The sequence below is a fragment of the Homalodisca vitripennis genome, chromosome 7, assembly GCF_021130785.1.
Source record: "Homalodisca vitripennis isolate AUS2020 chromosome 7, UT_GWSS_2.1, whole genome shotgun sequence".
Classification (NCBI taxonomy): Eukaryota; Metazoa; Arthropoda; class Insecta; order Hemiptera; family Cicadellidae; genus Homalodisca; species Homalodisca vitripennis.
This window is the reverse complement of record NC_060213.1, coordinates 139,530,080-139,540,515: the sequence shown is the minus strand read 5'-3', so window position 1 is coordinate 139,540,515 and position 10,436 is coordinate 139,530,080.

Genomic DNA, 10,436 nt, shown 5'->3' with positions numbered 1-10,436 from the left:
AACAGGATGGGTGATTTGAAAGGATAACAGGATGGGTGATTTGAAAGGATAATAGGATGGGTGATTTGAAAGGATGGGTGATTTGAAAGGGTGGGTGATTTGAAGGGATAATAGGATTACAGACTTTCGATCATCGTTATATGTTAAAAAAATTAAAACTCAGTTTTTTGAGGATTGGAATCTATCTCCTGCTTTAGGTGTCAAAATCTTAAGATATAAGATTAAGAAAGTACAAAAATAAACAAATAATCAAAGCATAGCTCACAAAAATTGGAGGCTCAAATTTAAATAATTATTTAAGTTGCTGGACTCTAGATTAAGTGTCTTCATATTATTATTAAATTATATCAACGGCCACACTACTACTGGTAATAGTGGTCAGTAAATTCCGAAAAAAGTTATTGTGAATTATACTTTGTAAATTATTGATGGAATAAATTATGATTATTATTAAAAATTGTACCAGCGGAAAAAGTTGTATATTAAAACAATACCAAGTTTGCTCTTGTATATCCAGGATGGTCGACAAGGAGAAAACAATAACACTGCACAAACGAGAACACAGTACATACACATGCTGCATGTATTACAGTGCATACACATAGTGCATGTATTACATTGCATACACATACTGCATTTATTACAGTGCATACACATAGTGCATGTATTACAATGCATACACATGCTGGACGCACTACAGTATACACACATGCTGCACACACTACAGTACATACACATATTGCATGTATTACAGTGCATACACATTCTGCATGAACTACAGTACGTACACATGCTGCACACACTACTGTACAGACACATGCTGCACACACTACTGTACAGACACATGCTGCACACACTACAGTACAGACACATTCTGCACACACTACAGTACAGACACATGCTGCACATACTACAGTACGTACACATGCTGCACACACTACAGTACAGACACATGCTGCACACACTACAGTACAGACACATGCTGCACACACTACAGTACAGACACATGCTGCACACACTACAGTACGTACACATGCTGCACACACTACAGTACAGACACATGCTGCACACACTACAGTACAGACACATGCTGCACACACTACAGTGCATACACATTCTGCAAGAACTACAGTACGTACACATGCTGCACACACTACTGTACAGACACATGCTGCACACACTACAGTACAGACACATGCTGCACACACTACAGTACAGACACATGCTGCACACACTACAGTGCATACACATTCTGCATGAACTACAGTACGTACACATGCTGCACACACTACTGTACAGACACATGCTGCACACACTACAGTACAGACACATGCTGCATGCACCACAGTAAATGATAGACTGGGGAAGATTAATATTGTCTTCCTGTCACACGTTAACTGAAATAAAAGAACACAATGACAATAGTTGGGAGGGGGTATATTTTGTTTGTTAGTTATTGCACTGTAAAATATCATATAAAGTAGACGTTTAAATCTGGGGATAGTGTTCAGATAGGAACAATTTGTGTAATAACGATTTCACTGAAAATTCTCATATATTTTTGTTTTCCAAATTCTTTTGTAATAATGAAAATACCATTAATTTATTTTACATGGATATTATATGCACTCACTATATCAAAAACTGTTGGGTGTACAAAATATTGTTTATAACAAAATGTTTAGGAAATGTCATAAGCGTTCCTGAACACTTACCATTTTTGTATAGGTTCATAAATAGTTGAGTGTGAATTTTTTAAAGTTGAGCAGCCGCCATAATGGAACAAAATGAGAGTATAAAGCTGGCTAGTGAACTTAGTTAAGGTATGTGTTAGATACATTTTTTACCACGTTTCAACTTCAGAGTTCTTCACCAGGTCCTGGGGAAAATTATTTTCTGAATCAGAATCAGTCTTTATTGTTACATCAACGTTTATAAATAACATTGCTATAGAAACAGGTAATATTGTCATACGGTAATGTAATAATGATACATACACATATACATTCATACATATGCACATCACAATTCACATATACATATACACATAAACATACATATAAGAGGTCAAGACAGCGTAACAAATTTAATGTAATCTATGTTAAAATACAATTTTAAAATTCAGGATCCATCAAATACTCATCAATACTGTAATAGTTAAAATAAATGTGTTAGCTGTTAGTTTGCTTTTAAATGTTTTTGAATTGACTAAATGTTTATATTTTTGAGGTAACTTATTGTACAGTTTTTTGCCGTATATATTGGAGTTTTTTCTACCAGGCGCAGTCAATGTATAGGATATTAAAAATTGGCTTTAAATCTTGTATTGCAATTATGATCAAAGTTATCATGTGATAACTTTAATATAAGCTTTCAAAGTTTGATTGTTCTGTTAGTAGGGTTTTCAGAATGTATAAATTTGGAAGTGATAAGATTTTTAATTCTTTAAACAGAGGTTTGCAAGAAGTTCTAAATGATGAAAAGGTCATTAATCTTATAATTTTTTTATCTTAAAAACTTTATCGAAGTCAGAAGATGATCCCCAAAATTCAATACCATATTGAATTATTGAAAAAAAGAAAGAGTAGTAAATTATTTATTATTCTAGTTTCCAAATTAATTGAGTTTTGCAACACTAGCATTTGATAACATGCCGAGTTCAATCTCCTAATAATATTTTCAATACATTTTTTCAAAGAAAAGTTTATATCCAGATCAATACCTAAAAATTGTACGCTATCACTTAATTTTATTTGCTGGCCATGGAAAATCACATCCTTATTATAGCCCTCCTTTAATTATGCCGTTCGAAAATTTAGTAGTTGAGTTTTCTCTTTATTTAATTTCAATCCATTAACCTTAAACCAGTATGCCAATTCATAAAAAGCTTGATTTAATTTTTTTTCCATTTGAAAGTGAGAGTCGGTTTTAACAACTGCGGTTGTGTCATCTGCATATAATATAATTTTTCGTGAAACAGTTTTAGGTAAATCGTTAAAAATAGAGGCCCCAGAATAAAAAGTAGAGGCCCCAAAATAGACCCATGAGGAACACCGACTTTAATTTCTTCCCAATGAGATCTAGATTTTACACAATTAAAAAAATTAAAGTTCTTTGAAATCGATTAACTAAAAAGATTCAACCCACAGAATTGATTTATTCGAAACACTGTGCAGTTTAAGCTTTTTTAAAAAGGATATCATGGTTCACACAATCAAAAGCCTTGGACAAATCACAGAACACACCCATGGTTCTCTATGACCCATCCAAAGCCCAAGACACCTCATTTACAAGTTTATTAATGGCCCCTAATGTACTGTGATCCCTCCTAAATCCGAATTGATCACAAGTCAAAATTGAATTAGATTCTAAAAAATTTTTAATTTGGTTTAGTGCTAATTTTTCAAATACTTTAGAAAATGATGGCAGTATTGAAATTGGACGGTAATTATCTGGATTTTGTTTTTGCCCTTTTTTATAGAGTGGTTTTTAATTCAGCCCATTTTAATTTTTTTGGAAAACTACAATTTTTGAATGATTGATTAATTAAAATTGATAAAGGAACAGCTATACCATAACATTACATGTTTCATTACGTCCAGAGGTATTTCATCCCACCCAGTTGTTCTTTTATTTTTTAATGATTTTATCACTTTAACAACATCATCTGATGACACATTACCAAAATTAAACTTAAAAAATTGACATTCAAGATCAGTTTGTGCTAAGTTAGGGCCTCTTGTTCTGTATTTACATGTAATCAATACACCATAAATCTATTGAGATACAAAAAAGTTGTGTATTATTAAATGTTTAGAAAAACAAATATGAATAGACGACATATTAAATGATCAGAGTTGACATTTTATTATGCTTATTTTTGTCACTATATTTAACTCTTCATTCCTAACATCGTAATATTTTGTGTGAAAACTCTTATGTGAATACTTAATAACACATTTACAAATAATGTTATCATCTTTGAATCAGTCTTTCATGTATCAGTATTTTTTAACTTAAGGATTATAAATGTTAGTCTATATCAGCTGGATTACATGAACATACTTTGAAGAGAAAATCTATTGATTTGTGGGGAGGGGGCAACATGGTTTTAGGTTACATCTTTACTGTAACAAGTAATTTTGCGTTTTAATACAAAAATATTTAGTTAATTAAGTTAGAGAGAGTGATTAAGTTTTTTTTCATAAAATCGTGATTTTATAAAAATCCTTGGGGGGAAGGGGCATGCCCCTCCCTTGGTTCCGCCACTGCATACTCCAAGTTCAATATAAATTACAATGATGCATACATAAGTTAGTTTTTTCTTATATAAATATAAATAATTTTAGGTATGTCATTTATTGTAAACTTAAATATCTAAGTGACTAAGAAAATACTCCTAAATAAGTCACCAAATGGAAAATGTAAAATAACGAAACATTCTCCTAAGATATGTTGATTAATATAAAAATAGTAGAATACAATCAATAATAATAATGATAATTCTTTGTTTTCTTCTTTACTTAATAGAACTTGTATTTAAGTTTAAAATATTTTAAAAAAATTGTTAGTTAATAGTTAGTAATCAAAACTTTACTGCACATCCAACGTTTACTGTGAAGACTAAATTTATATATAAGGTTTAGTTTTGAATCTCAACAATGATCGTGTTCTCCACATATCAATTTACCTTTAAGTATATATTTAATCTCACTAATGTATTGTAATCATAGTGTAAATAAGTTATAAATTTATAATTTGTTTTATTGTATAAACGTATCTTGTATTATCGTTTCGTGTTGCATCAACCACACAAATTAATGTGCAAAAATGTTAGTTACTAATAGTAGTATGAATTCTACGTTTATATTTATATACTTTTATACATTATTCAATCTATGATATTGTTAATAATAAATCATTACCTGTTCAGGTTTGTGTTTGTTTATCTTCGCTAATCTCCAATTCACCAATACATCCTCCATTTTTGTTTATAAAGAAACTTACTAACTTATTTAATGAACCCAATTGTTGGTTCTTTTGTACTACTAAATTGTTTGCACCTTAAAGCAATAATATAACTAAAATGTTGTTGCCTAGATATTTGCTCGGTTTTATTACATAAATTTCTACATTTCTTAAACTTATTTATATAAATCGGTACATAATTAGAGTAGTTTGTACAGTACTGCTATATCTACGGTAGTACAATTGCCTGTTTATAGTAATTATTTGTATAGGTAAACTGAATGTATTTCTCAGATCATATGGGTACCTGTGAAATAGAGCCAGATAGTGAACGCATTATTGAGCTAAAAAAATTCAGTCAATTACCTGACTCTGAGGTAGTCCCATATCAATGTACTCGGAATTGATTTTGTTATTTAAAATGTGTTTTCCATTACCTCTAACATTGTATTGATAGAAGAGGTCAAGTATATTTAGTATCAATAAAAAAGATTATAAATTTGGGTGTGTAGTTGGTTTACGTATATCCGCTACAGCTATTATACGTGGGACATATCCTGTAATTAGTAAAACTTTACTTTTACCCCTCGAACTGGCAGTGCCTGCTCCTATACTGGCATGATTTTTTCAGCCGTTTTAAGCTTTTCATTAAACTGTTTGTTATATACCTCTCAAAATTCGGTGAATATACAACTTGTTATATTAGGTTGGTACAAAAATTCTGAGGGTAAAATTAGAAATTGCATAACATCAGTAATACTGACTCGATTCAATTCGAAACAAGTGCTAGCAGAACCAGCATATTTATTGCAACACGTTACGAGTTGATTGATTCCATCAGCATACAAATTTGATGCTCAAGGTTTGATAAAATCGACAAAAGTCATTTTTGTCCTATCCAATTTAGCGAAGGTTATACTGGTGAGGAAGTTATTGAAGAAAAGGTGGTAGTCGGTTGGCAAGAGGTCTGGGTAACAAATAGTATGGGTGAGGCAGAACTTTGACTTTCAACTTGTTTAATTTTCGGATGGTTATTTGTGCAATATTTGGTGGGTGTTGTCATGGACCAGGAAAAGACTTCTTCTGTTGCCAGCTGCTGCTGATGCAATTTTTGGCAAATTTTGTTGAATTTCATTTAGAGTTCTGTTTTTGACTCTGAAAAATCAAAACGACTATTTTTTGTATCGAATCGTGAGGTTTAATGAAAAGTGGATCCTGTATGATAAACGGAAACGTTTGAGACAGTGGTTGGACACGACGAGTATCCGAGACACTTCCCAAAGGTCCCACCAAAAGAAGACTATGGTTACAGTATGGTGGTCTGCAGCTGGCATTTCCAATACAATTTTTTGGAAATTAAAATTAAAATTAAATTTAAAAATCAAAATTAAAATTTTCAATAAATAGGCAAGATTGAATCTTATCGTATCAACACAAAAATAACATCACATTTGTAATATTTGAACTATCAAGTTATTTATAAACACTATAATTGAGTTATACAAGTGAAATTAACATTAAGTGACAATTTAAAGTGAAGGGAATTAAAAAAACTTGACCTGCTAAGAATTTTTAGTTATTAGGATTTGACTGACAGGTATGATTATTTAATATTAAACTAAGATCCAGCCCAATTAATCCAATATAATTTAATTTAATTTTTTATCTAATTTTTTAAATATAAAATTAATGGGCTTTTGATGTAATAAAGGAATACTGATTCATTCACTTTGGAGCAAATTTTGAATGTAGTGTTGTTTTCTACTAATTAGTAAATGGATGTTAATAATTAAATTAAACGTTAATGCAGTACTCTGGTTTTCCCTTCTTGTGCTTCGTCTAAGATTAATATGTTTGTGAAATGGAGCTGAACTCAATATTCACATGGTGATATTACTGGTAAGATTTGTTTCCTTAAATTTATTTATTAACAATCCATGTATTATTGCACAACAAATTATGAATACAATAAAGAAATTATAATTTAGGATGTACATAGTTAATGCGTCAAAGTTTATCCCTCCGGAGTAGTGGTGAAAGAATCAGAAATAAATATGTCAGCCAGTGAGGTCTTTGATGTTTACGTTAACAGATTAATTCTCAGTATTTGTTCATATTTGACAACTTATGATGTAATCGTGTGTAAGAGCAGACTGCAAAAATTTACGTGTTGGAAATGAATTAGCACATACTACACTAATAAATTTGCGATCTAACCTAAAGGTCAGCTATCATTTATAACCTCTGCCTTTTGTAGATGTGCTATTGATTCACTTGCTTAGATTACAATATCTGTGAACTCTGATGACCTCTTTGACTTTCCCAGAATCGAGCGTAGAGAACATGACTTGCAATTTTATCCATCAATACTATTTTAAGGTTTTTTTATTAAGAGATGTGGTCTAATTGATACATCTTGTATAAAAAATAGTTTTGATATACATATTTGTTATCATTGAATTCATTAATGTTTGACATTTTGGTTGATTAAAATCCAACATAAAAATACAAGTGTGTTATTGAACATACAATTTAAGCCAATTGTATCAGGAGATAACAAAAGTTGAGCCATGTCGTCCGTGATATCTTATACAGTATATTGTGCCAGATATGTGATATAAAGTTTTAAGAGCCGGCTGCAGAAATATGACCTTGAGATTTTCCACATAAGAGCCATGTTAAACCTTTTGTAGTTTTACATGCTTATTTTTAGTTGTGCTTTTGGATGCGTACTAATTATGTTTAAAATAAGATATACAAAGTTACATCTAAAATTTATTATAAATTTAAATACTTTTACAAAACCCATCTTAGTTGTCCTTAGATCGGATTAGGCTTCTCAGACCTGTGTATGTGTATATATTTTCATGTTTGGGAAATAAGGCAAAATCAATTATAGAAAAAAAAAGTACTAAGACCGAAGTAAATTACAATGAACAAAAAATACTAAGACCGAAGTAAATTACTATGAACAAAAAATAGTAAGACCGAAGTAAATTACAATGAATAAAAAATACTAAGACCGAAGTAAATTAAAATGAACAAAAAATACTAAGACTGAAGTAAATTACAATGGCCATAAATATTAACATAAATATTATGGCTTTTTGACAGATTTTCTCGATCGTGGCAACAAGACAAACTTAACATTGGTGATGGAAGTATAATTCAATCAAACCAGAAGTTCTCATTCATGTACAAAGCCTATGAAATTACATGCAAAGCCGCAGGTAATTGCTAGTAAATATAAACAGTTTATGTTGCATGTAAATTTGAATTCATTTTTTTAAGAAAACAGAGTTGTGACAAAACATATGGTGTGGTGTACCTTCTAGTAATTGATCATAAATATTATTATATCTCAGTAGTGTAGCCCTTAAACAAACAAATAGAACCAACCTGAGTTTGTTTTTAATAACGGCAAGAACGTTGCCAGGAATAAATTTGGGGGGTTCAAGACAACTGATATTTTTCCAAAGTGGACAGAAAGTAAGGCACCATTTTGTTCCTTAAAAAGTTCTTGACCCGTATCTGTGTTGAGAATGATTTTTCAGCAGTACATGTCAGTAATACTGAATTATTTAAATAATAATATTCGTTTATTAAAAAAGTAATCGAAACAATAAAACATTTGGGGGGGGTCTGTACTCCTTGGACCTCCTTGCTGGCTACGTCCTTGAATAGTGGAGACAAGAAAATGGAAAACGGTATCTTACATTAATATAACAACTCGTACGTAAAATCTCATCTGACAAACAAACAAATCAACCATGGCAATTTAAGGTGAGCACTTCTACCACCTTTATCACATATCTCAGGTGCCTTAATAGATATATGATTATATAAAATTAAACATCACCAGTAGATTTTTAACCTGAGTCCAGTTATTACTATCATAACATATAAAAAATTTTTTATTGGATTTTCCAGCAGTTTTTACAGAAAAGTTGAACATTTTTCCTCGTGTGATTTGTGGAATTGTGTACAGAAATCACAACTTATTCAAGTTATTACATTCTTTTAGGGGGCAGGTATGGACTAAAATAATTTATGGACTGGGAATGGGAATGGGCTAAAAATAACGTATAAAAACCCCGTTCCGTGACACGTTTCTTATTTCACTAATTAAAATTAACTTTTTAGACTTCCTTGAACTACATAGACATATCGATATAATTCATTTAAGAGCTGGAAGCCATTTGTGTTTTAATCCCTTAAGATAATGTTAACCTCAAAACACTTTTCCATCCAAAACAAGTATCAATTTAATCGTAGAACTATGGAAGGTTTATCATTTTAAACATATAATTAATACATGTCAGAACATTGTATTTTTTATAATTTTCATTGGTTATTAAGAAACAAATCTCAGTAATTTCTGTACTTTGTCATATGAGAATATTCAATAAATATAAATTTAACCAGAAAATATAGGTCGGGTGCATATTAATGAGATCTTTAAAATGAGGCATCTCTCATAATTCTATGACCAAAATTAAGGACAAGTTTTTGAAGTATTTTTTTTTTATGGGACAAAGCTCAAGGTGGTTTCACTACAGCCAGCTCTTAAATCTATTATATAAAAATGAAACTGTTCGTGTGTAACAGCATCACTCACAAACGGCTGGACGGATTCGCCTAATTTTTTTTTAAATTTGTTCGTCTTGATCTGTAGAAAGTTATAAGATACTTTTTATCCCTTTCCCGATTCAGGATTCCGCCCCACTGGTTACAGAAATACCCGTAAGAAATGCATTGCAGCAAACATATGTTATTAAGTGAAAGAGTCTTTTCAAATTTTTAATCAGCTGTTCTTTGTAAACATATATAATGCGACAAAAAATATATTTATATATAATTTAATTACTACACTTATAGTTTTAAAGCATAGAGTAAGCTTAAGAGAAACGACAAATTTTGTTTAAACTGTTTCTGCAATCACTGTTAAACATAGACTTTACTATCCAGATAATACAATTCAAATTTGACGTAAAAAATTCACCTTTAACTGCAATATTTATTTAATATAAACCATGCTCATGCTTGATCAGAAGAGCAATGCAGATATCATAATTACTATCTTACGTTGGCTACAAATATAAAGAATGTTATAAAATCAACCTTAGTTGTTTTTTTTTGACAGAAGTATCAGGAATGTGGTACATACCTTCATAATGCGCCCAAGAAGCTCACGAAGGAACGACTATCAATTATCTCAGCAATGTTTAGAATGTGATAGAAAATGAATAAGTGAATATAGTGTACTGTTTTCAACGGGAAATTGCGTGCGAAGCCGCGGGAAACTTATTGAAATGCGCAGCGAAGCGCGCCGGGTCCGCTAGTGAACTATGTTGATATTTTTATGTAGTTCAAAGAAGTGCATCTAAGATTTTAATTTTAATTAGTAAAATAATAAAAGTGTCATGTGACGGGTTTTTTATAGATTATTTTTAACTCACCCCAATTCT